At 38.3% G+C, this 27,959-nt stretch overlaps 1 protein-coding gene across 2 annotated transcripts in view; it reads left to right on the top strand.

The window, feature by feature from the left end:
• CAMKMT (calmodulin-lysine N-methyltransferase) overlaps window positions 1-27,959 on the top strand; it is a 569,210-nt gene that overhangs the window by 353,921 nt on the left and 187,330 nt on the right. Inside the window, exon 8 of one of the 2 annotated variants that reach the window (XR_013526635.1) lies at window positions 1,058-1,127. The exons of the other annotated variant lie outside the window; for it this stretch is intronic. The gene's annotated coding sequence lies outside the window, so the exon portion shown is untranslated. The remainder of the gene's footprint in view (window positions 1-1,057; window positions 1,128-27,959) is intronic. 2 annotated transcript variants of the gene reach the window in all.

The raw sequence follows: 27,959 nt of genomic DNA, 5'->3' as shown, positions 1-27,959 counted from the left end.
TTGTGCATTTTTTCTCATTCACTTAACCACAGCCTTTATTAGAATAACTCCGTGTTAAATTAATTGTTTTCCTTATTACTGTGAAGCTGTCATCCTTTGCTATTTTGAATTTTCCCTGTGGTGAGGCGCTCTCCCACCCCAACTTCCCTGTTTGACTTTTTTCAAAATTAGATATATAAACTATTCATTAAAAGATAAGGCCTACAGACTTATTTCTCTTGGACACACCCGTGGTACAGCTCTGGCAGCCAGTGGTCTGTGTGTGCTGGCCTGGGACACGAAAATAGCTACGATGCTTAGAAACAAAAGTGATGACACATATTGGTGTGAGGCTGTGGAATGGCAATAATTTTTTTCTCTTATGTTAATTGGTGAATTTAAGGAAGTGTCCATATATATTTTTTAATCCTGCATTAAAATGTTCAGAGTAGGCTGGTGGCACAGGGGACAGCATATTCTGTGTTTCTGATATAAATGAACAAACCAATTCTGTTTTCCAGAAAACATGGGGTAGGTTCAGAGAAAGAGAAAGGGTTTGCCCTTACCTGTGGGGTCCTCATTGTTAGGATAGCCTTTCCTTCACAGTGCAGATGGCCTTATCCTTCTGGGGAGGACTTTATTTTTGGACATGATTTTCAACCTGGTCTTTTAGTTATCAATCAAAAGTGCATTTTCTATGTTGTCCTCATTTACATTTATTTAATGTTTAAGGTCATTTGTGACCATTTGAGTGTATTTCAGCATATGGAATCAGGGAATAATAGATTTTAGCTTCATGCTGTGAAGATAGATTGTGTTTTTACAAGACATAATGTTGTTTACTGGGTGTTAATAATCACTAATTAATAAACATATCTAGACTTCTAAAATGTTGCATTTTGAGGAATAAAAATGTCAAGTGTTTAACTTATGGAGTGCAATAGTATTTTCTGTCATTTCTTCATAAAATAATTAAGTTACACAAAGAAGCAAAATGTCATATCCAAAGGACATATCCCAAATGCTTAATACATAGTCTTTGTTCCTATTTTTCTGTTCTCAAAAATGCTATTTCTAGGTATATTATTCTGAGATGTACCTGGACATATAGACTATATATCAGTAACAGTCACAGAGAAACCTCCAAGGTGAGAGTGGGTTTTTTTTTTCCTTCTTTATCTCATATTAATTGTGGTCAGTTTCTTTTCTTTCGAGCCCTGCAAACATTTTGTCCAAAGTCTACTAAAGCACTTTCTAGAAAACAGGTGGATGAGTCAATCCTTGAAATGCCTTGGTCTTATATTAAGGAGCGACTTGATCACTTAACTGTCAAGAAGCTAAGAGAGACGGCCAACCACTGATGTAATAATCAGTATTCTCCCTCCATCCACTGCTTTCCCACACATAACCAGTACAATGTGATGAAAGTATTAGTTCCATGAGAGAAGAAATAAAAGGAAGCCATTCACAAAAGAGCTAAGATAGAGTTCAATATCCTTTTTTAGTGCCTCAATGCATATGCAGAATTTCCCCTCCAAATTGGAGGTGTGGAATAACAGTAGCGACAGATAACTAGGAGGTATTTATCATAGCTATAAAGCCCACACGTGAGCCAAATATTTCTGCTATTAAAAAGCACTTCAAAGCTTGACGTGAAGTTTGTAACAGCTGAATGTCTCTTGTGACTTCATTTGCAAAGATGTATAAGCTGAAAGGAAAGTCGTGATATGAGAACTATGAGCCTAAGAAATGGTATTAAAAAAAAAAAAAGCAAGCTGCCCAGAAATTTGGCACCCAAGCTCCTGTTCCCACTATTCTAATGATGTTCTCAGTAACTATCAGTGTTTCTCCTACTGCCAACTTCTTCCTACTTCTTACACAGGGGCAGACCCAAGTTGTGTGCAGCCTGAATCTTATTTTGAGGGTCCACTTAGGAAGAATAAATTCTATTATACCTTTCTTTGATAAATTTAACAAAAATATACGACTGTGTGAACACATTACTAGAGCTTCTCGAAGGGCCTTGGAAGGGGTCTTGCAGGTGAGAGGCTCTGGTGCTGAACCTTCGTTAGCTTCACGGTCAATCCACCCCTGCTCTCACAAGCACCACCATCCTTGCTTAGCTACCAAACGTTCCTGCTCCCTCTACCCATTTTAACTGTAGTCTGATTGTATCTAAATGTGAAAGACATCTTGGTAAAAGTCTGGAAACCTTAGCCCTGGCTGAATCTAGGATCCACATATATGAAGCATTATATTCATTACATCTCAGAGAGCTTAATACAGTCATTTGGTTTATTTATTGTCCATGCAGCCATCCATTGGTTTAACAAATATGTCCAAAGTACTCTGCTTTTGAGAATATAAATATGTAGTTATCAAAAATAATTATTGAACAAAGGAAACCATGCTACTAAATATAGCTAGAGGTTGATGAAAGAGCAAGCATCTCAATTGTTGGGTTTATCTAAAGCTGTCTTCAAAATTGTGACTGTTTAACAAAGAACCATTGGGAGCTTTTGACGTCTACATATTTCTAGGTCTTCCAGAATTAGTGAATAGCGTCATTCTCTGGTTAATATTAGTTGAGAGTTACAATTTTTATAAGATCCATTAAATTTACCCTGCTGTGATGATAAAACTAAGTTTCACTTAAGAGTGTATGTATGTTAGGTGTAAAAGTTGCTGTGAATTCAGGCTTATGACCTTTATTATTCTTTGATAAACCATGAATTTTAGTACTGTGGAACTTATGTTAAGATTTTTTTTAATAACCCAAAATTTACCTTTAGGTGGGTCCCAAGATTGGTTATCAGTCCCATTGCCCTATTGCTTTTTAAAGATTTATGCCTCCTCTGAGACTCAGTTTCCTTTAGAGGTTAAAATGGGGATGTGGAAAATGATTTTTGAAAGGTACCTTCCAACCAAGTGGAATCCAGTGGCTGATTTTCCCGGGCCTTCTGCAGTCTGCCCTCAAATCCACCTCATCTAGCTTCCGCCTCCACTTTTGTTCACCCCCTCACTTGCCGCCAGACAGATATGATCTCTCCATCTCTTGTCTTTGCGAATCTTGTTTCCCTCCTCTTCACCATCTAAATCCTTCCTTCTGGGATGGCTTCACTACCATTTTCCCCCTGGCTTCTCAGGCTATTTCAGCCTGCCCTCATCTTTTCTTTCTTTTAATTTCTGCTGCCCTTAGAGTAGTGCCACCGTTTAACATGGCTTATTCTCCTATTGTTCAAAGCATGTTGGCTTTGTTTCCATGTTCACTGATTTATCTACTCAGTGACAAATATTTTGATCACCTTCTGTTTGCCAAGCCCCATTCTAGATGCTAGAGATGGAGTGGTAAACAAGACTGGAAAGGCCAGGCCTTCTTGAAGTTGATGTCCTAGGGAGGGAAACAGATAATTTTCTTGAAGGCGAGAATTCTGCTTAATATGTTTTTATACTCCCTGAAGCAATTAGTACACTTTAGCCTTGGTATATGAAAGCTTTTGGAATTAGTATTTACAGAACATTTGAAAAGAATTGAATCCATAAGACTTATGGAACCAAACAATTTTTAGTAGAGGAAAGTCAAGCTCTAGAGAATCAGACATCCGTTTCTATATCAGATAGCTGACGTTTATTTCAGTGTTGGCCTCTTCTCAGGCATGCACATGTAAGAGTCTGTAGACAAACTGACAGTATGAGTAGGCATTTATCTGTTCTTTGTCAGGTTGAAGAGGAAGGTTAGTAGAAGGAAACTGAGATAAGGAAGCTGAGGGCGCTCTTTTAGAAATTTTCTGATAAAATGTACCTGTTGTGAGTTTTGCTAGAATTATAGTAACAGAATCGTGAAGACCGATGAGAATTCTAGAGATGCCAGACTCCTGTTTCTTTCTGTTGCTATCTTGATTATGACAAAATGAAATTACCATGTGTACTTTCTGTTACTAACGTAACACTGTTGATTTGCTTAACAAGTTTCCAGATGGGCTCATATCCCTACTATATAGCGTTTTGCACGGAGGATACCAACTCTCATAGGAATGTTATCCAGTTTCAGCTGTTTTGATAGAGTTCTCATTTTTGTATAAAAATGAACCAGATTTTGAAATAGGAGGATACTGTATTTTTAGGGACCCTCTTAAACTACAGTCAATTAAAATTTAAGGCCTTTTCTTTTAGAATAACATTGTATTGATTCTTTGGATTTGCCTACTTCTACTCTTTACCAAGGTCAAAATCTTGCTACCAAAAATAGCCCAAGTTCTGTATTGATAGCCAGGTATGCAGGTCAGACTACTGCATTCTCTGTGAAAATGTCTTCTGGTTTTAAAAGAGAAATCCTTCCCCATTCACAGAATTTTACATCACAGAAACTACCTTTCAATAAAAATATTTTTATTTTCAAAGGAGTTCTTCACTTAAAAATAGAGCCATCTTAAAAAATTTTTTTCAGAGAATGCCCATATGATAAATATTGTTAAACAGTCACTTATTTTTTTACCTTAAGAATGGACATTAGTTTGTTTTTAATATTTTGCTATTATAAACAATGCTGCATTGAGACACATCTTTACATAAATTATACATTTGCAAGTGTGTCTACACAACACATTTTCAGAAGTGGATTGTGTCTATTTGTACAACCCTACCAAACTTCATAACTTTTGTCACTATAACTTTGTAATATATTTTCATATTTCATAGTTACTAAGAACCTGACACTTAAAAAACTTGGAGTCTTTCTATTCATGAACAGGTGTTCTCGTTTTAAGTTTTTTAAGGTGTTTCACTAGCATTTTTGTTTCTCTTAAGTTTACTTTTAGAAACTATCTTTTTGTTGGTCTTATAAGTACAATTTTTTCTTCCATTATATTTTCTACTTCCATTATGTTTTACTATGGGATTTGGTATAGTAAATGTTTAATCACCTCGGTGGGTTATTGTTTTGAATATTTTGCAAGTTTATCCTCTTGAGTTTTCCAATAAACAGTTACATCATTTATAAATGATGACAATTGTAACTTCTGATTCTCCTTTTTCTGTCTCTTGTATAATTTTATTGGATAAACATTTCCACAATGATTATTAAATAATAGGCATGCATCTATGAGTGAGTCTGACTTTGTGGGAATCTACTAATTTTTCACCACTAAGTATGAATTTGCTTTTGAGTTGAGATATATATGATATTTTATATCTTCTTAAAATTTCTTAAGAGATGTCATCATAAGTACATATGGAACTTTAGCAGACACTTTTCAGCATCTATGGAGATGTTCAAATTGCTTTCCTTATTTTGTATATGACAAATCATATCAACAGGTTTCCTAATACTAAAACATCTCTGCATTTCTAGTAGTTACGTGGTCACAGTGTCTTAATTCTTCTTTTAATATGCTTTTGTATTCTAATAACATATTATCTGAGATTTTTTTTAATTACAACTTTATTGAGATATAATGCACTTACTATACAAGTCACCTACTTAAAGCGTATACAGTTAAATGGCTTTTAGTTTATTCACAGAGCTGTGCAACCATCACAGTATTCAATTTCTATTTGGCCAAAAGAAAGCTCATACTTGGCCAGACATGCTGGCTGACACCTATAATCCCAGCACCTTGGGGGACCAAGGTGGGAGGATCACTTGAGCCCAGGAGTTTGAGACCAGCCTGGGCAACATAGTGAAACCCCATCTCTTAAAAAAGAAAAGAAAAGAGGCCGGGCGCGGTGGCTCAAGCCTGTAATCCCAGCACTTTGGGAGGCCGAGGCGGGTGGATCACGAGGTCAAGAGATCGAGACCATCCTGGTCAACATGGTGAAACCCCATCTCTACTAAAAATACAAAAAATTAGCTGGGCATGGTGGTGTGTGCCTGTAATCTCAGCTACTCAGGAGGCTGAGACAGGAGAATTGCCTGAACCCAGGAGGTGGAGGTTGCGGTGAGCCAAGATCGCGCCACTGCACTCCAGCCTGGGTAACAAGAGCGAAACTCCATCTCAAAAAAAAAAAAAAAAAAGAAAAGAAAAGAAAAGAAAGAGGAAAAGGAAAGGAAGGAAATCTGATACTCATCCCCCTTCCCCACTCCTCCCTTCCAGGGCTAGGCAACCACTAATCTATGTTCTGTTGCTATGCCTTTGCTTATTCTGGATATTTCATGTAAATGAAACTGTGTAATATGCGGTCTTTCACATCTGAAATCTATTGCTTAAAGTAGAGTTTTTAAGGTTATTCATATGTAGCATGTAACAGGACATTTGTCATTTTTATGGCTGAGTACCAGTCCATTGTATGGATACACCACACTTTATCCATTCAACAGCTGATGGACATTGAAATGTTTCCATTTCTTTTTAACTATTCTAGATAATTCTGCTATGAACATTTGTGTACACATTTTTGTGACAAGTTTTATTTCTCTTGGGTTTACATGGTCACATGGTAACTCTATATTTAACCTTCTGAGGACCGACCAGACTATTTTTCAAAGTGGCTGAATCACTTTAAATTTTCTACCAAAAAGTATGTGATGTTTTCTGAGCTGTGTGCATTGATAGTCATCAGTAAAATTGGTCCAGAATTTACTTTATTGTGCAATATTTGTCTGATTCTAAATAACACTGACATGATAGCTATGTAAAATAATTTGGAAATTTTTCTTATCTTTTTTTTTTTTAACCCTACAGCACCCAGTATTCCCAGGCGGTCTCCCATCCAAGTACTAACCAGGCCCGACCCTGCTTAGAAATTTTTCTTATCTTTTGAACCACCTCTTAGTGGATCACCCTACACTGCTACCATAATTCTAGATCAGAACAATTTTTACCCCATTATTTTGTATGTGATATTTTGAGATATACTAGCAAGAAAGAACGAAATTTTATTGAAAAATGCACTATACTTGAAAGTATGTAAGTTTAAAACATAAAAAAAGGAATGAAAAACACCAAAACGCAGTAAATAATTTTGTGATTTCATCTGAGGTAGTATATAATTGTAATTTCCAGTCCATTCATTCTGATATTTTGTTGTCACTTTGTTTTGCTGCCATTTAAGTTAATCACCTGTCATAGGATCAGGGATATTTGAAATGGAAAATATAATTAGCAAAATAATTAGCACCTTTCATTTCAAGATCTTGAAGCCCTTACTGGTATTCTTTAACTAGTGCAGAATATACTGGTCCCCAACATGAGGGGGATCTGAATGTTAGGAAAATATTCCTCTTTTGGACTCTGAAATAAGTTTATTTCAGCTAAATTCCAAACAAAAATACAGAGCGGGGATCAGCTTTAAATTCAGTCCAGAAAAATATAAGTGATAAGATGGAGCAACAGTTCTCTGACTTCATCCTTAGAATCATTTGTAGAGCTTGTTATGATACACATTCTTGGGCCGCACACCCTGAGAGACTGAGGCAGGCCTGGGTTTCGCATTTCTGACAGGTAACTCTGATGTCTGATCTGAAGCCCTCAGTGGAAACCACCAAACTAAAGTTCTCTCTGAGAGTTTCTCATTCAACTCTGCAGTGTTCCACTGCTTTAAAGTTGTTCAGATTTCCATTCATTAAAGCCAATTCCATTCACTGTATTCTCTTGCTTATTTTATAGATGTTATGCACTTACAAAGAAAGTAAAGGGCCTGACTCACAGTCAGCTCTCAGTTGTCTGGAATTAATTAATCTTGTAGGTCTTCTGAGGTAAACGTTTCATTGAGACCTCATTTTACTTCCCCCTTCGCCTTTCTCCAAGCCTTATTCCTAATCCAGAAATATAAAATAATTTTGTTTCATGATAAAATCAACAAAGTTGATCAGATAATCTGTTTCAAGGAATTTATATATGTGAAATCCTGTTTTGGTTAACCGATGATGTTGCCTCCTTCTCTGAGATAAGGAAGTGTTCTTAATCAAGTCTGTCTTTAGGACAACTGTTACTTCTCTGGAGTGGCACTTTCTTTAAAATTCTCTTTTGAAAATAAAGAAATGTGATGCTTGGGACTTAAGTCTAGGCCTGTGGTTAAAGAATGTTCTAGCCAGGTGCAGTGGCATGTGCCTGTAGTCCCAGCTACTAGAGAGGCTGCAGCGGGAGGATTGCTCGAGGCCAGGAGTTCAAAGCTGTAGTGTGCCATCTTCATACCTGTGAATAGTCACAGTACTCCAGCCTGGGCAATACAGCAAGATCCCCTCTCTTAAATTTTTTTTTTGACGGAGTCGCACTCTGTCTCCCAGGCTGGAGTGCAATGGTGTGATCTTGGCTAACCGCAGCCTCCACCTCCTGGGTTCAAGCAATTCTCTGCCTCAGCCTCCCGAGTAGCTGGGATTACAGGTGCCCACCACCATGCCCGACTAATTTTTGTATTTTTAGTAGAGACGAGGGTTTCACCATCTTGGCCTGGCTGGTATTGAACTCCTGACCTTGTGAACCACCCGCCTCAGCTTCCCAAAGTGCTGGGAAATATAGGCATGAACCACTGTGCCCGGCCTTAAAAAAATTTTTTAAGAATATTCTAAATGTAAATTTATAAAAGTATAGATCTTCTGAAACAAGATTTTCAAAGTGGTTCATGACCCATCATCACTCGTGGTGCTAATTTTAAAAACATATGTTTCCAGACGTCACGTAAACCTTGCTGAAGCAAACTCCATAGAGTTGAGGTTCCTTTGAGCAACTCCACATTTGAGCAATCTGACATTTGAATACCCTTCTCAGGTGATTCTGATATATCTGAAGCACAGAGCACACTTTGAGAAGCCCATTTTATATCTCTGGATGGTTGTTCAGATGAGTAAGCTGAAAGCATGAGAGTGAATCCATGGATAGCCTGTTTGCCATTAGAAGATGTATTTCTTTTACTCTCATGTGAGGGCTTTACTCCCCATGTTGGACTCTGAATTTCTATGGTATCATCTTAATAAAGGTGTGACCTCAGCGGAAAGAAGAAAGTTGTATAGATAAGAAAGTAATTCTGACTGGTTTCTTGTCTACATCACAGCTTTTAGTTGTTGGGATTCAACAAGAAGCACACATCGGAGGTGGACAGGCCTGAGGGGATAGTCTAGCCACAGTGCTCAACCAGAAGTGGACTGCATGTCCACCTCTGCACTGTTTGCAATAGTATGGGACATTTTGGTTTTATTGTCACAATAACTAAGTGTTACTATAGTACTGGGAAGAGCAGGGACTGTAAATATCCTGCAATGCAAGGGACAGTTCACCACAATGAAGAATTGTCCCGTTCCAATTGTCGAGACTATCCCAGTTGAGAAATACTAGTTCCAGACTAGATGAGAAACGGAGATCCAGAAACATTGCTTGGCTCTCTTTTATAGCATTGTCTTGCTCTCTGGACGTGTGTGTGTGTGTGTGTGTGTGTGTTTACACATGCATGTGATCGTGGTCTTACATACATTCTTCTTTAAATAATGGCATGAAATTGATTTCGCTAAAGAATAAAAGGTTTTTTTTCCCTAAAATATTTTACTAAGCTGATATTCTAGTCTAGCTTATATTATTCAGTTCAGTGCAGTGAAATATAATTTAGTGTCTGCTGTGTGTAAGGCAGTGTGATGGGCTTTTTGTGGGTTATAAAGATGATTAAGGTGAGGTTTCTGCCCTTAGTAGGCTCAAGATGTCCACACAAGAGATGAACACTTCCCCAGCTACCAAGTTTCAAGACAGAGTCTGCTCTAATTGAGTTAACCATGCAATGTGAGTATAAAGAGCTCTGCCAGGTCAAGGTGGAAGGATCTGAGAAAGCTTCATGAAGGAGGTGGACCTTGAGCTGTGATCTGGCAAATTCAAGATAACAAAAGAAAAGAAGCTGAAGTGGGCATTCCAAGTATAGAAAGCAGGGAGGCAATAACCAAAGATGTAGAAGAAGAAAAGACGTGTCCAGGCAAATGTAGCCATTGTGATAAATAGAGGCTAGAGGCAGAAAGACCAGTTAAGAAATCATCACACTGGGGTGGGACAGAGCACATGAAGGGACTTCTGCAGTTTCAAGAGAAGTTCTATTTCTTTTATTTTTTTTTCAACTCTTATTTTAGATACAGGCAGTGCACGTACAGATTTGTTACATGAGAATATTGCACAATGCTGGGATTTGGAATAGGGATCCCATCACCCAGGTAGTGAGCAAAGTATCTGATAGGTAGTTTTTTAAATCTGCTCCCTGCAACCCTCCAGTCGTCTGCAATGTCTGTTGTTCACACATTTTTATATCCATGCGTGCTGAATGTTTAGCTCCCACTTATAAGTGAGACTATGTGGTATTTGGTTTTCTGTGCCTTTTCGGTAGAATGATGTTTTCTTTTGGGTATATACCCGGTAACGGGATTGCTAGGTCGAATGGGAGCTCTGTTTTAAGTTCTTTGAGAAATTTCAGACTGCTTTCCACAGTGGTTGGACTAATTTATATTCCTATCAACAGTATATAATCATTCCCTTTTCTCCACAGCCTCGCCAGCATCTGTTGTTTTTTGACTTTTTGAGAATAGCCATTCTGACTGCTGTGAGATGGTATCTTACTGTGGTTTTGATTTGATTTCTCTGGTGATTAGTAATGCTGGGCATTTTTTATATGTTTGTTGGCCACTTGGTGTGTCTTCTTTTGAGAAGTGTCTGTTCACATCATTTGCCCTTGTTTAAATGAGGTTATTGTTTTTTACTTATTGAGTTCCCTATAGATTCTAGATATTATGCCTTTACTGTATGCATAGTTTACAAATATCTTCTCCCATTCTGTAGATTGTCCATTTACCCTATTGATAGTTTCTTTTGATATACAGAAGCTCTTTCATTTAATCAGGTTGTACTTGTCTATTTTTATTTTTATTGCAATTGCTTTTGGAGACTCAGCCAAAAATTCTTTGCCAAGGTTGGTGTCAGGAGAGTATTTCCCAAGTTGTCTTCCAGAATTTTTGTAGTTTGAGATCTTACATTTAAATCTGTAATCCATTTTGATTTAATTTTTGTAATCCATTTTTGATTTACTGGTGATAGGTAGAGGTCGAATTTTATTCTTCTGCATATGGTTAGCCAGTTATCTCAGCACCATTTGTTGAACAGGGTGTCCTTTCCCCCTTGCTTGTTTTTGTCAGCCTTGATGAAGATCAGATGGTTGTAGATGTGCAGCTTTATTTCTGATGTTTCTATTCTGTTACGTTGGTCTATGTGTCTGTTTTTGTACCAGTACCAAGCTGTTTTGGTGACTGTGGCTTTAATGTATAGTTTGAAGTCAGTTGTGTGATGCCTCTGGCTTTGTTCTTTTTGCTCAGGATTGTTTTGGCTATTTGGACTCTTTTGTTGTTCCCGTATGAATTTTAGAATAGCTTTTTTTCTAATTCTGTGAATAATGACATTGGTAATTTGATAGAAATGGCATTGAATCTGTAAATTGCTTTGGGCAGTATGGCCATTTTTACAACATTGCTTCTTCCAATCTGTGAGCCTGGAATGTTTTTCCATTTATTTGTGTTGTCTCTGATTTCTTTCAACAGTTTTTATAGTTCTCCTTGGAGAGATTTTTACCTCCTTGGTTAGCTGTATTCCTAGGTATTTCGTTTTCTTTGTGGCTAATTTAAGTGGGATTGTGTTCCTGATTTCACTCTCAGCCTGGACATTGTTGGTGTAAAAAAATGCCACTGATTTTTGTACATTGATTTTGTATCCTGAAACTTTACTAAAGTCATTTGTCAATTATAGGAGCCTTTTGGCAGAGTCTTTAGGATTTTCTAAGTATAGAATCATACCAACAGCAAAGAGAGATAGTTTGACTTTTTATTTGGTTACCTTTTATTTTTTCTCTTTGCCAATTGCTCTACCTAGGACTTCTAGTACTATACTGAATAGAAGTGGGGAGACTGGACATCCTTGTCTTGTTCCAGTTCTCAAGGGGAATGGTTGGAGCTATTACCCATTCAGTATGATGTTGGCTGTGGGTTTGTCATATATCGCTTTTATTATTTTGAGGTATGTTCCTTCTGTGCTTAGTCTGTTGAGGTTTTTTTTTTTATCATGAAGGGACATTGGAGCTTATCAAACCTTTTTCTGCATCTATTGAGATGATCATATGGTTTTTGCTTTTGATTCTGTTTACGTGGTGAACCACATTTATTGATTTACGTGTTTGTTTTTTTTTAGAGACAGGGTTTTACTTTGTCACCCAGGCTGGAGTGCAGTGGTATGAGCATGGCTCACAGCAGCCTCAACCTCCTGGGGGTCAAACAATCCTCCTTCCTTAGCCTCCCAAGTAGATGGGACTGTAGATATGTGCCACCACACGAGGCTAATTTTTTATTTTAGGTAGAGACAGGGTCTAGTTTTCCTGCCCAGGCTGGTCTTGAACCCCTGCACTCAAGCAATCCTCCTGCCTCAGCCTCCCAAAGTGCTGGGATTACAGGTGTGATCCAGCTCACCCAGCTGGTTTGTGTATGTTGCACCAGCCTTGCATCCCAGGAATAAAGCCTACTTGATCATCGGGTATTAACTTTTTGATGTGTACTAATTCAATCTGCTAGTATTTTGTTGAGGATTTCTGTGTCTATGTTTATGAGGGATATTGGTCTGAAGTTTCCTTTTATCATTGTGTCTTTGCTAGAAATTGGTATCAAGCTGATGCTGGCTTTGTAGAATGAGTTAGGGAGAAGCCCCTCCTCGATTTTTTGGAATAGTTTCAGTAGGATTGGTATCAGTTCTTCTTTGTATGTCTGAAAGAATTCACTGTGAATCTATCTGGTCCAGAGCTTTTTTTGATTGTGGGTTATTACTGACTTAATTTCAGAAGTTGATATTGGCCTATTCAGGGTTTCTGTCTCTTCCTGATTCAGTCTTGGGAGACTGTGTGCTTCCAGGAATTTATCCATTTCCTCTAGATTTTCTAATTTGTGTGGGTAGAGTTGTTTATAGTAGTCTCTGAGGATCTTTTGCATTTCTGTGGGATCAGTTGTAATGTCACCTTTGTCATTTCTGATTATGCTTATTTGAATCTTTTATTTCTTTTTGTTTGTTAAGATAACTAGGGCATCTATCAATCATATATATATGTGTGTGTGTGTGTATTTTGGAAGAACTAACTCTTGGTTTCATTGATCTTTTGTATGGATTTCCTATTTCTTAATCTGGGTGGTGGTTAGAAGGGTGTTTGCCTGATAATAATTAAAGCATGTATTTATTACATGTGATCTACTGTGTCTTATTTCACAATACAACATGTCTTTTGTTTTTTAAAAAAAAAAAAGCCATTTCAGTAGTTTCAGAGAGAGAAAAAGAGGTATTCTAAGCCCGAATGACAGCGGAAAATGGTGAGCAAATATAGAGTCATTCCAGAGAAGTGACTGTAGAATGTAAAATAGCGGCAGAGTAAGAGATAGCCATCTGAAATTTACATTTGAGGTGGCTGTAGAACAGATATGTGACAGTAACTATAAGAGGTTAGAAATAAAAGTTCAAGTTTCAGAAAAATATTGTGCTAGAAAATTTGGAGATCAAAATCAAGTGATCAGAATGTAACTATGGAAATTGGGGAGTCACAAGAGAAGATGGCCAAGGACAGAATCTTAGAAAATGTCTGTGTCAGGAGCAGTAAAAAGAGCCAGAAAGGGATACTAAGAAGGGCCTGGAGGGCTCAGAGTGGTATGCATACCACTTTGCAATTGAAGAAGTCCAGGAAAGCATTTCAACAAGAGTGTGGTCAGCTGCTACAGATTACTGAAGGTCAAGCAGATTGCAAAGCAGTCCAGTGACTATTGGAAGAAAGGTCATATCACAAGGGCAGGTGAAGCAATGGGAGCATCCACTCCCATAAGAATGTTGGTGGTGGCCAGGTGGCGATGGTTCACACCTGTAATCCCTGCACTTTGGGAGGCTGAGGTGGGTGGATCATGAGGTCAGGAGTTCAAGACCAGCCTGGCCAAGTTGGTGAAACGCCATCTTTACTAAAAATACAAAAAAAAAATTATCAGGGCATGGTGGTGGGTGCCTGTAATCCCAGTTACTCAGGAGGCTGAGGCAGAGAATTGCTTGAACCCAGGAGGCAGAGGTTGCCGTTAGCTGAGATTGCGCTGCTGCACTCCAGCCTGGGCAACAGAGTAAGACCCCACCTAAAAAAAAAAATAAAAATGAAAATAAAATAAAGAATGTTTTGGCAAAGGGAAAGAAATTTTGTGTGTGCTAAGGGGAAGCTGACTGAGAAGAATTGAGCATGTGAGCAGGCAAGCCAGTACAGCCAAGAAAGAAGAAAGAAGAGGAAACAAGAAAGGGAGCTATTTGATGGGGTGAGGACCTAGATCAGGGCTTCTCAAAGTGTGGCCCCCTGCCCAGCACCATCAGCATCAGTTGTATACCTGTTGGAATGCATATTCCAAGGCCCCGCTGCAGACCTACTGAATTAGAAACTCTGGAGTTGAAGCTCAGGAATCTGTATTTCTTTTTCTTTCTTTCTTTCTTTTTTTTTTTTTTGAGATGAAGTTTCGTCATTGTTACCCAGACTGGAGTGCAATGGCGCGATCTCGGCTCACCGCAACCTCCGCCTCCTGGGTTCAAGCAATTCTCCTGCCTCAGCCTCCCGAGTAGCTGGGACTACAGGCACGCACCACCGTGCCCAGCTAATTTTTGTATTTTTAGTAGAGACGGGGTTTCACCTTGTTGACCAGGATGGTCTTGATCTCTTGATCTCGTGATCCACCCACTTCGGCCTCCCAAAGTGCTGGGATTATAGGCGTGAGCCACCACGCCCGGCCAGGAATCTGTATTTCAACAGACTAAGAATTATGATGTATGCTGAAGTTTGAAAAACACTGACCTACAGGGAAGAGGAAGGGGTGGCTTTATCCAGTACACAGATGGAGAATCTCTTCTTAATGAGAAGAGTGACTCTACTTCCTTTTAGACAAGAGGAAAGGAGAAAAAGAAGAAGAGGAAAAAGATGGTGTCAGATAAATAGCCTCAGGTTTTGTGTAAGGTCATCTGCTGAGAACAGAGTTGGGATATTTGGGGAGCTTACAATGTAAGTGTGTTTGTTTCAACCTCCAAGTCCTGGCCTCTTCTTTAGGCTTTGTCTAACATGTCCTCTTGCTTCTTCATTCCTCATCTAGAACCTACCTGTGAGATCACATGCAGTTCCACCTTCTTCAGGATACCTTCCCCAACCTGTCCAGTCCACAGTGATCACTCCCTTGTTAGTACCTTACTTACATAGGGCCATCTGTAATTCTTTTGTTTCACTTGAATGTCTTGTCTTCCAAATATGACTGTATGTTCCTTTTGACTATTATAATTTTGCTACTTGAGGAACACGTCCTCATAGTACTGCTGCTCATAGCATCCACTGAGGTTTCAATAACATTTATAGATAGATGACTCCCAAATTAGGAAGTCAGCAGATCGATATCCTCTTTCGTTCTGAGTTTTCAATTCCAGATTTAGATGGTGTCCTTTTCCCTAAGTGTTTAAAACACTTTCTTATAAAGGCTTCTACCATATGGAAGTTTAAAACTCTATAAAAGATCAGGAAAAATGGAGGGGAAAGTGGCAAATAGGAAATTATTTGAGAGAAGAGAAGTAATTCACTGGTTTCGGTAAACACTGTAAATGGCTTGAATGGTCCCTCTACAAGAGTGAGCTGTGCCAATACAGACTTTGCAAAGTGATATGAAAGAAACTGTGGAAAAGGCTACTGGAATCCTCGTTAAAGAACGCCTATAATATCCATGCAAAGAACATGGCTGCCTTCCCTACTGCTGGTGTGACAGCCTGTTTTTGAAGTTCGTTACATTTAGCAAGCATGATTGAGAATTCTATAAATGCACTACTTTCACAAATACACAAAACCTTTTCAACAGCAGAGTTTAAAACCAGGAACTGACCGGGTGCAGTGGCTTACGCCTGTAATCCCAGCACTTTGGGAGGCCGAGGCAGGTGGATCACTTGAGGCCACGAGTTCGAGACCAGCATGGCCAATATGGTGAAACCCTGTCTCTACTAAAAGTACAAAAATTAGCCAGGTGTAGTAGCACACACCTGTAATTCCAGCTACTAGGGAGGCTGAGGCAGGAAAATTGCTCGAAGCAGGGGTCAGAAGTTGCAATGGACTGAGATCGTGCCACTGCACTCCAGCAGAGTGGCACTGGGCAACAGAGTGAGACTCCGCCTCAAACAAACAAACAAACAAACAAACAAACAAACAAACAAAAACCAGGACTCACTCTCCTGCAACCAGGAGTCTGAAAATATAAAGTTAGACGAAGAAATACTAACATGAGCATATGAGAAAATAAATTATTTAAATCTAGGGAGAGTTATCCGTGATCTCTGGAATAAAATACAAATTAGGGTGAACCAGTTTGACATTAGGTTTTGATACAAACTTGAAACAGAGACTCATTGTTTGAGAAATTCTTTTAGTGTGAGTTTTGCATCACAAGGTAAAAATCCTATCAGAAATTGACGTAGTTTTGTTTTTCAGATTGAAACCTCAAAATCAAAGCCAGAATGAAGGGACGTAAGTTAGTACAAGAATAAGGGAAGGAAAACTAATATTTCTTGAGCACCTATAATGTGCTTTCATTTACTCCATCTTATTCAATTCTTAATCAGTCCTGTGATGCAACTCTTGCTGACTTTTTGTTTTTTAACAGATGAGGGCAATGATACTCAGCGTCTTTCAGCTTCACTGGCTTGTGTTTGAACTCAGAGCTAGCTAGCTACAAAGCCTAAGCATTCTTTCTGTTATACTATACCTGTTAAACTTCACAGATTTGCCATGCCCATAGCTGTTAAGATGTTTCTTTATTTTTAAAATTAGAGACAGGATCTTGCTCTGTCATCCCGGCTGGAGTACAGTGGTGAGACCATAGCTCACTGTAACCTTGAACCCCTAGGCTCAAGTGATCCTCCTGTCTCAGACTCCTGAGTAGCTAGGACGACAGGTACATACCACCACACCCGGCTAATTTTTAAATTTTTTGTAGAGACAGGGGTCTCGCTATGTTGCCCAGGCTGGGTCTCAAACTTTTGGCCTCAAGCAGTGCTCCCACCTTGACCTCTTAGAGTGCTAGGATTCTAGGCATGAGCCATAGTGCCTAGCCAAGATTTTTCTAAAACATGTCTATGATTACTGACTTTGTATATTTCTGTTTACAAAATTGAATTTCACTTTGTAATGAATTTTGAATGGAAATAAGATTTTAATATTGTGAAGAAATAACATGGAGAGAATATAAATTTTCCTTTGGTGTCAGTATAATTGCAAGTAACATGTTGACATAATTTGATGTCTGGTAGAACCATCCTTTACATGTTTGCACACATGAATGTTATGTGTTAGATGGTAAAACTTACATAGATAAGGGTCCTACTTCTATGTGCCCTGCTCTTTTTCAGAAAGCATTTCCTATTTAGTTTGTTTTAAAAACAGTTTTGTAGCTGGGACTGTCGGCACGTCACTATGCCCAGCTTGGAGATTTAATTTGAATTTCCCTAGTGACTAATGATGTTGAATGTCTTTTCATATGTTTATTTGCCATTCATATATCTTCTCTGGTGAAGTGTCTGTTCAAATGCTTTGCCCATTTTTTAAACAGCTGAGTTGCTTTTTTTTTTTAATCATTGACATACTCTGAGAGTTCTTTATATGTTCGGGATATAAGCACCGTATCAGATACTGTATATGATTTGCCATTTTATTCCAGCCTACAGCTTGTCTTTTTGTTCTCCTCTCAGGATTTTTCAAAGTGCAAATGTTTTTAATTTTAATAAAGTCTGATTTACCAATTTGTTCTTTTAAGGGTCATGACTCTTGTGTGTGTCTAAGAAATCTTTGCTTAACTCAAGGTTACAAAGATTTTCTCCTGCATTTTCATCTACAAGTTTTGTAGTCTTAGGTTTTACATTTAGGTTTATGACTCATTTTGTATCAATATTTGCATATGATGTGAGATACAGATTGAAGTTCTGCTTTTAAAAAATGAATATTCAGTTGTTAGACATCATATCATCCTTTGCCCACCGAATTGCCTCCATTTAATTAGGTCTGATTTAATTTCTCTCATCCCTTGTCAGAATTATCTTTAAGTGTTTCATATTGTTATGCTATTATCAACAGTATGGTTTTTTAATGCTGTTGTAAATGGTATAAAATTGGAAATTCCAACTTCCAATTATTTGTTGATTTTATGATTCTTGTACAGTGATCTTATATCCCGCAATCCTACTAAATTCACTTATTAGTTCTAGAAACTTATTTTTGTATATTCCTTTATACAAAAAGGGACCATAATCTCCAGTGCAGTGTTGAAGAATAAAAGAAAACATACTTTTCTTATGCCTGATGTTAGGGAGAAAGCATCAGGTCTTTAGTCATTAAGTGTGATGTTAACTACAGGTTTTTCATAGATGACATTTTTTCAGGCCGAAGAATTTCCTTTCTGTTTTTGGGTTGCTGAAAGTTTTTAGCAGGAATAGACATTAAACTTTATCAGAAGCATTTTCTGCCGTTATCGAGATGATCATATGGTTTTTCTTTTTTTGGCTTGCTATTATGGTAGATTATATTGATCAATTTTCAAATGTTAAACCAATCTTCTTATATTCTTAAGATAAACTCCACTTGATCACGATGCATTGCCATATATATGTTCATATGCATATTATGGAAAACTTTGGGTATGTTGTATTAATATTCCACAAATATTATCCTCTTAATATTTATGGAATCTGTATGGCACCTCTCTTATTCATGATATTGGTGACTTGTATCTTCTCCCTTTTTTCCTGATAAGTCAGGCTAGAGATTTATCAATGTTATTGATCTCAAAAAATCAGTGTTTGGTTTCATTGATTTTTCTCTATTATTTTTCTGTTTTATTCACGTCTGCTCTAATCTTTATTACTTCTTTTTCTCTGGTTAAGTTTAACTTACTCTTCTTTTTTGTGTGTTTAGCTAGAAACTGAGTTCACTAACCGAGACCCTTCTGTCCTAATACAGGCCTTTAGTGCCATTAATTTCCTCCAAGTACTGCATTAGTGGCGTCCCATAAATTTTGATGTATTGTATTTTCATTCAATGCAAAATAATTGTCAATTTATGTTCTCATTTATTCTTTGAACCCCAGATTATTTAGAAGTATATTATTTATTTTCCAAATGTTTGAAAATTCTACAGAGATTATTGATTTCTAATTTAATGCCATTATGGTCAGGGAAATTTTTTTGGTTCTTTTTTTGAGACAGAGTCTTGCTGCAACACCCAGGCTGGAGTGCAATGGCACAATCTTAGCCCACTGCAACCTCTGCCTCTTGGGTTTACGCTATTCTCCTGCCGCAGCCTCCCAAGTGGCTAGGACTACAGGTGTGCGTCAGCACACCTGGCTAATTTTTGTATTTTCAGTAGAGATGGGGTTTCATCATATTGGCCAGGATGGTCTCAAACTCATGACCTCAAGTGATCCACCGACCTCAGCCTCCCAAAGTGCTGGGATTAAGGCATCAGCCACAGTGCCCAGCCAAGGACATATTTTTTATATGACCAGAATAATTTTAAATTTATTGAGACTTATCTATGACCCAGAATAGGCATATCTTGGTAAATGGTCTACTTGAAAACAATGTCTATTCTGCTATTGTTGAGTGTATTCTATAAATACCAATTAAGTCAAGTTACTGATAATGTTGTTTAAGTCATCTATAGCTTTGCTTATTTTCTGTCTACTTGTCCCATCAATTACTGAGAGGGGAGTATTGAAATCTCTGACAATAATTATGGTTTTGTCTGTGTTTTTTTGTAGTTGTACTTCTATCCATTTCAGCTTCATAAATTTGAAGCTCTTTTATTCAGTGCATGGACATTTAGAATGTTCTGCTTCTTGAATTGACCCTTTAACATTGTAAAGTTCTCTTCCTTGTTCCTAGTACATTCTTTGCTCTGAAATCTGCTATGTCTGATATTAACATAGACACGCCAGCTTTCTTGGTATTGTTTGGTATGACTAGTGTTGCTTGGTATATCTTTGTCCATCTTTTTACTTTTAACCTATTTGCATCTTAATATTTAAAATGCATTTATTGTAAGCCATATAGACTTGGGTCTAGCTTTTTTGTCCAGTATGACACTCTCTGCCTTTTAATTGGAGGGTTCAGACCATTTTTGTTTGGCGTTAGATTTAAATCTGTCATTTTACTATTTGTTTTGTGATTCATCTATTTTTTGTTCCTCTTTTCATCTTTTTCTGCCTGCTTTTGGATTAAATGAGTTTATTTTCTCATTCTATTTTATCTCCTTTGTTGGCTTATTCGCTGTAACTCTATTTTTCTATTTTACTGGTTGCTTTAGATTTTATAATACATATCTTTAACTTATCACAGTCTATCCTCAAATGATATACCATTTTATATATATTATTAAAACCTTATGGCCAGGCGCAGTGGCTCACGCCTGTAATCCCAGCACTTTGGGAGGCCAAGGCAGCGGATAACTTAAGGCCAAGAGTTTGAAACCAGCCTGGCTACCATGATGAAACCACAACTCTACTTAAAAAAAAAAAAAATTAGCTGGGTGTGGTGGTGGTGGTAGGTGCCTGTAATTCCAGCTACTCAGGAGGCTGAGGCACAAGAATCACTTCAAACTGGGAGGCACGGGCTACAAGGAGCTGAGATCATGCCACTGCACTAGAGCCTGGGCAACAGAGTGAAACTCTGTCTCAAACAAAATAAAACAAAACCTCACATATGTATACTGCCATTTCTCACCTGCCAGTCTTTATGCTACTATTGTCCTACTTTTTATCTATACATATATTATAACCCCACAATACTTGTTTAACCAGTTATATTTAAAGAGATTTAAATAATAAGAAAAAATTATATATATATATATATATTTACCTATATAGTTACTATTTCTGATTTCTTCATGTACATTTCCATCTGATATCATTTTTCTCCTGCCTTAAGGATTTTCTTTAACATTTCTTGCAGGGCAGGTCTGCTGGTGATTAATTCCTTCACCTTTCTGTATGTCTGAAAACATCTGTTTCACCTTTTTTTGAAATACATTTTCACTGGCTATACAATTCTAGGTTGCCAGTTGTTTTTTATTCCTTTCAGTACTTAAGGATGCTGCTTCACTGTGTTCTAACTTGCATTTTCATCACGAGAAATATGCTGTCATCCTTATCTTTATTTGTATATAAAACATCTTTTTCCTCTGGGTGCTTCTCAGATTTTCTCTTTATCCCTACTTTTGGGCAATTTGATTATTATTATGTGCCTGCTAGTTTTCTTCATGTTTCTTGTGTTTAGAGTTGTTGAAATGTCTTGATCTCTGAATTAATAGTTTTCATTGAATTAGGAAATTTTTCAGCCATTATTTCTTCAAATATTTTCTCTGTTATTTCCTCTCTCCTGTTTTTTGAGAATTCCAGTTACACGTGTATTGACCACTTAAATTTGTCCCACAGCTCACTCTTTATTTTTATTCCTTTTTTTCTCCATGTATTTCATTTTGGATAGTTTCTATCACTATGTTTTCAGTTTAACTAATCTTTTCTTCTGCATTGTCTAATCTGCTGTTAATCTTATCCAATGCATTTTTCTGCTCCGGCATTATAGTTTTCATCTCTAGAAGTTTGATTTGGGACTTTAAAAGATATCTCCCATGTCTCTACTTGATTCTTAGAATATATTAAATACTATTATGATAGCTATTGTAATGCCCTTGTCTGCTAATTTTGACATCTCTGTCAGTTTTCAATTGGGTTCACTTCTCTGATTTGTCTTCTCATTATGGCTTTTATTATTTTAATTTTTTGTATGTCTGACATCTTGGATTGTATACCAGGCATTTTGAATTTTACTTTGTTGGGATCTGAACGTTTTTATATTCTGTAAATGTTTTTGAGATTTTGTGTTTGTTTTTGAGACAGTCTCACACTCTGTCATGCAGGCTGGAGTGCAGTGGCACAATCACAGCTTAGTGCAGCTTCAACTTCCCAGGCTCAAGTGTTCCTCCTCCCTTCTCAGCCCCACATAGCTGGGACCACAAACACGCACCATCATGCTCATCTAATTTTTGTATTTTTTGTAAGGATGGGATCTTGCCATGTTGCCCATGCTGTTCTTGAACTCCTGACCTTAAGCAATCCTCCCACCTTGGCCTCCCAAAGTGTGTTTTTGAGTTTTGTTCTGGGATGCAGTTAAGTTACTTTGAAATAGTTTGATATGTTTGGGTCTTGCTTTTAAGATTTGTTAGGCAGAACCAGAGCACCATTTAGTATAGGGCTAATTATTCCCTACTATTGAGACAAGACCCTTCTGAGGACTCTACACAATGCTTATAAATTATGAGGTTTTCTAATCTGGCTGGTGGAACAGGCACTATTCCTGGCCCTGTGTGAGGACTGACCCACTCCCCTTCAATCCTTTGACATGATCTTCCCAATCTTCAAACAGTTTCCTCACATACGTGCATGAATTAGTCATCCACAGAATATTCTAAGGGGACCATCCACATATTTCCAGCACACACACACACACACACACACACACACACACACACTCTCTCTCTCTCTCTCTCTCTCTCTCTCTCTCGCTCTCTCTCCTCTCTCTCACTCTCTCTCTTGCTCTCTCTCTCTCTCCTTTCTCCAGTGCTCTCCTATTCAGTATTTTTTCCTGGGAACTCTGACTCCTTTGGTTTCCTTAGACTCTCAGTTCCATCTTCTTAACTCAGGCAGGCCACCTGCTTTTATCTCATTTTCCCCCCCTTTATGCTATGGCCTGGAAACTCTCAAGGCAGTAAGCTGGGGTAAAGGTAGAGCTCATTTCATTTCTTTGTCTCTTTTTAAGGAATACTCTCCTGTGTTGCTGATGTTCAGTGTATTGAAAACTATTGTTTTATATGTTTTGTCTAGGTTTTCTGTTGTTGTTTCAGAAAAAAAAGGTAAATGAGGGACTTGTTACAACATCTTTGTTGGAAGCAGAAATCTTCAGAAAGCATTTTAAGTGGCCTTCATATCTAGCTAATCCACACATTGTATTCAGAGAGCAACTAACAACAGAAACCTCTATTTCTTAAGGGTCTTCTGTGTGTCCGGCATTGTGCTAGGTACATTCACACACAATTCATCCACATGGCATATTTATTGAGCACCTATTAGGTGCTAGGGACTATTCTAGGCATTAGAAACACATCACTGTACAAAACGGATTTAAAAAATCTATATCCCTGTGGTACGTATATTCTAGTAGGGAAAGAGAGAAGAAATAAAATCAATAATTTAGTTATATAGCACATTAAAGGGTAATAGCTGCTATAGAAAAATAAAGAACAAGATAAGGGGTTTTAGAAGTACTGGTCTGAAAATAAATGATGGTAGTTTTAAAGAGGAGGGTCAGGAGAGGCCTCCCTGAGAAGGTAAAACATGTAAGCAGAGACTTGAAGGTGGTAAAGGAGTGAGCTGTAGCTATAGAGACATCTGGAGGAAGAGCATTTTGGCTGCTCAAGCAGCCAGTACTAAGACCTTATGCCAGAAGCATGCCTGGGATATTCAGGAAAGCATGAGGAAGCTGGAGCAAAGAGAGCAAGGGGGAGAGTAATAGGAAATAAGGACAGAGTGGTAACCAGGCCCAATTTTATGGGTCTTACAGGTCATTGTAAAGACTTTGGCTTTTGCTCTGAGTGAAGAGCATGTTTTAAAAGAATCACTCTGGCTGCTCTCTTGAGCAGGGATTGTTGGGTGACAGATAAAAGTAGGGAGACCAATTATGTGCCTATGCAATAATTCAGATGAGAGATGATAGTAGTTTAGACTAGAGAGGGAAGTAGAGATAGAGCGAAGTGGTTAGATTTTGATATAAGTCAAAGGTAGAACTAACTGCATTTATGGCATATTGAATATGGACTGTAAAAGAAAGAGTCAGGGATATATTGAAGACTTTTGGCTGGAGCAACTGGAAAGACGGAATTACCATTAATGAGATTTTTTAAAAGACTGTGAATGAAGTGAGTTTTGGGGGAAATGATTGCGAATTCAAATTTGGACATGTTAAGTTTGAGATGTCTGTTAGATATCCAAGTGGAAATATTAAAATAGGAAGTTGGCTGTATGAATCTGGAGTTCATGGGAGAGGTTCAGGCTGATAGGTCAAGTAAGACAAAGACTAAGAACTGGCCTCAATTTAGCAATGTGGAGATCTTTGGTGAGTTTGACAGCAGCATTTTTGGTGCAATGTTAGGGACAAAAGCCTGGCTGGAGTGAATTTTAAGAGAATAGGAAGAGAGGAATTGGCAACAGAGTGTCTAAACAATTTTCTCAAAAAGTTTTGCTGCAAAGGAGGAATAGAGAAATGGCGCAATAACTGGAGGGAAAGGTATCAAGAGAGGATATTTTACAAGGCGGGAAAGAACTCCATGTTTGAATACTGATGGAAATAATCCAGAGACAGAAAAGAGCTGATATAGGAATAAGAAGGGAAATTGCTAGAGCATGTCCTATAATAGATCAAAGGGGATGGATCTATGTGGTATAAGAGAAGGTACTGGCTGTAGTTAGAAGTATAGATAGTTCATCTGTGCTAATAGATAGGAAGGCAGAGTATGTAGGTGCAGATGCTATTAGGAGTGTAAGAGTGTTGGTAGGAGTTTATGGAAGTTCTTAGCTGATTGTGCATTTTTTTTTTTTTTTTTTGAGAAAGGGTGTCATTTTTTGTCACCCAGGCTGGAGTGCAGTGGCTAAATCATGGCTCACTGCAGCCTTGACTTCCTGGGCTCAGAGGATCCTCCCACCTAAGCCTCTTGAGTAGCCGAGACCACAGGTGTGTGCCACCACGCCCAGTTCATTTTTTATATTTTTAGCAGAGAGGGGGCATCGCCATATTGCCCAGGCTAGTCTCCAACTCCTGGGCTCAAGTAGTCCACCTGCTTCAGCCTCCCAAAGTGCTGGGATTACAGGCATGAGCCACCGTGCCCGGCCTGATTGCTGCAATTTTGAAAGTAAAGTAAGAAGCAGTGTCATCAGCTGAAAGTGAGGATGAGGGAGGTAGTGTTAGAATTTTGAAGAGAGAGTAGAAAGTGCAAAATAATGACCTAGGATAGTGGGAGACTAAATCGGCAAAAGAAATGTAAGTATAACTGCCAGATGTCATTAAGAGTCCACTTGAGGTTCATGGTCTTGAATTTAAAGCAAAGCCAGTGAGGATGCTTGTGTGCTGTCTGTAGCCACATTCAGGTGCACAGATGCAGACATGGACCAGGCGGAGAGCTGGAGTTAACAAATACGAGGAAGTAAGAGAGGGATAAGGAAGTTGAGGGTGTATGCAAGGGAGTAATTACGATTTAAGCTGAGCAAGCAAGAAAGATAAACAGTAGGGAAGTGGGACAGTGACATGGTGATAGGATCAAGACCAGTGTGGGCCAGTGGGACTGAAGCATGGTTAGATCAGAGTACCTTCTAGAAGAAATGAGCAGTGAAAGGTAGGAGGGGCTGGTGGGAGAGAGGCTGGAGTTGCAGTAATTGGCAAAAGCAGGTTTAGAGAACTGCTACTCAATGTGTAGGCCATGGACTGGTGAACTGCATGCTACTGATCTGCAAGGAGATAAGTTCAGAAATCGAAATACACGTTTAGAAACACTGCTGCGACATCCAGGCATGTGATCAGTAGACTTGTATTTGGAACGCCTTTGTGTTTTTAATCTCATTTGTCTATTCTTTTGTGACTATATTTTACAAAAAAGTATTGGTCTGCAACAGATTAGATACAGACAAACCAAGTTCAGTCCTCCCCCACAGTAGAAGCACATGCTCTCGCAAGCATGCATGGGAGTGTGTCTCCAGGTGGAGGACAAGGTCACTGGAGGAGAGGAGTTAAAAGGACCATATTTCTGAACAATGAAATCACCATCATCTCTAGTCTTTCAAGGTAGAAGCCTGCCTGACTGCACAGCTCCAGGAAGCACTATTCTCATTGTATGTTGCATGAACAATACAACTGCAGGTGCTGTATGAATGGTGCTGTTAGAATGTTCAAGGAGATAGTTAGTGTTATCCCCATTTTATAGATGAGAAAACAAGCTCAGAAAGGTTAAATAATTGCCCAGACTCATACAGCTACTAAGGGGAGGAGCCAAGATTTGAACCTAGGTCTGTCTGTTGTGCTAAAGCTAAACTCTGTCCGTAATACCACTCTTTCTCTCTCTGTCACATGCTTATGGCACAGCCATAAGACTCATGAGAACTGGGGAAAAATGCCTTTGGGGGGGAATGTGTTATGGCCCATGTGACCAAGCCGGGCTTTTCAATTTATTTTAGAGTCATGACTTGTTATAGCTGCTGTGAGAATCCAAAGCCAGTCACTGCCTAGACCCCTATCTCTCCAGTTTGTCTTTGTTGAACCAAGAGGCTGAAGCACCTCAGGAATACAACATCCACTATCACTGCAGGACTTCCTGCAGTCTGTTCTTGTGCTTTAGTAATTGCGTATGTAGTAAAAGCAAATTCTAAAGAGTCGTTTGTGGAATGGTAAGATTATGAGTAATTTTAATACTTTAATCTTTTTTTAAAATTTGTGTGATGGATGGATACATTACTTTTCTGATCTGAGAAAGTCTAGTATAGATCTACACTTTAAACCATCTTGCTCATGGATCAAGTTTTAGACTCTAAGACTTAGGACTCTGGTGAGGGCTGGGCAGGCCCCATCTCTCACTGAGCCTGAGTCCCGGATACACTGGGAGCCTCAGCGTTTCCAGAAAAGTTGGTGTTGGTTGTTTCCTATTCTCCCCAGGTGCATGGAGTTTCTGAGAAATCCATAAACAATGTTTATGGATTGATCTTTTAGGGATTTCCTAATTTCCTTCGTTTCTTGGCTCTCCAGTGGGCCTCAACAAGTACAGCAACACTAAAGTTAATTTGTAAAGCTGATCTGGGTGTTACAGGACCTGTGAACACTGAGGTTATTCACTGCTTCTGGAAAGCCCTCCCATGCTCCAAGTATATACTCACCCAATGCATAGGATACTGCATAGGAATTGGGGTTTATGTGTCCATATGGCCCGTCAGACTGCCCCTGTGAAGGCATGGTCTATGGCACAGCACAGGGCCTGATGCACAGTAAGGAGTAGCTCTGTAGGAATGGGTTGGACGAGTGAATGAACAGCTGCTGCCCAGCCTGTGTAGGTATTTTTGTGGTGATGTGTTTAGTCTTTTCTACCTTGGGAAATTAACTGGCATTAATGTATGCTAATATACTGTATATGAAAAGAACTTGGGCTGACTAGTATAAGACTTTTTATTATATTCAGACACATGACTTTCACCTAGAGAAGATGTAGAAGAAATGAATCCATCAAAACAAGCAAATATAACTAGCAGGGTAGGATGTGGTCACTCCAGTTAGCCCTAAAGAATCAAAATAAAAACAGGAACAGAATTTAACTTTTAAAAATAGTACTGGAAGTCATAGTTTTGGTGTGGCGGTAAGAAGAATCATTAAAATACTTGAATATGGTAAATGCTAATCATCACAGTTATTTATTGAGAGTAACTAAAAACCTCTGGTTGGCCTCACGAGCATTACTGAAGTTTTCAAATGCATGTTATTAATTATTGTTATTAATGTGAAGTTTTAAGCCTGATCCTCTTTGGGAGACTAAGTGTCAGTGTGGGTGAATTTTTCAATGTGCCTAAAAACCCAGAACTACTAAATGAAATTTGGCTCCTCTTTTCTTCCATCTCGCCAAATTGCTCATTTCATCAGTAAGAAAAGCAACTGACATGCCAGGCAGTATAGAGAGAAGCTGTCTCACATCATTTATTTTTATAAATTTGTATTCCAGTCAAATGTGGAATACTTTGGTTTCAATATGTACCTCATTGATGTGAAGGGTCCAGAATCATTATAATGACTATGGTGAAGATAAGATATTTTTTCTCTAGTTTGTCTACAAAAACCTATAAAAACTAGCAAAAAGGTTAACTATTGTATTTAAGTAGAGAA

The sequence above is a fragment of the Callithrix jacchus genome, chromosome 14, assembly GCF_049354715.1.
Source record: "Callithrix jacchus isolate 240 chromosome 14, calJac240_pri, whole genome shotgun sequence".
Lineage (NCBI taxonomy): Eukaryota > Metazoa > Chordata > Mammalia > Primates > Cebidae > Callithrix > Callithrix jacchus.
The sequence above is the reverse complement of the archived record's forward strand: the minus strand, read 5'-3'. Positions and strand labels throughout refer to the sequence as shown.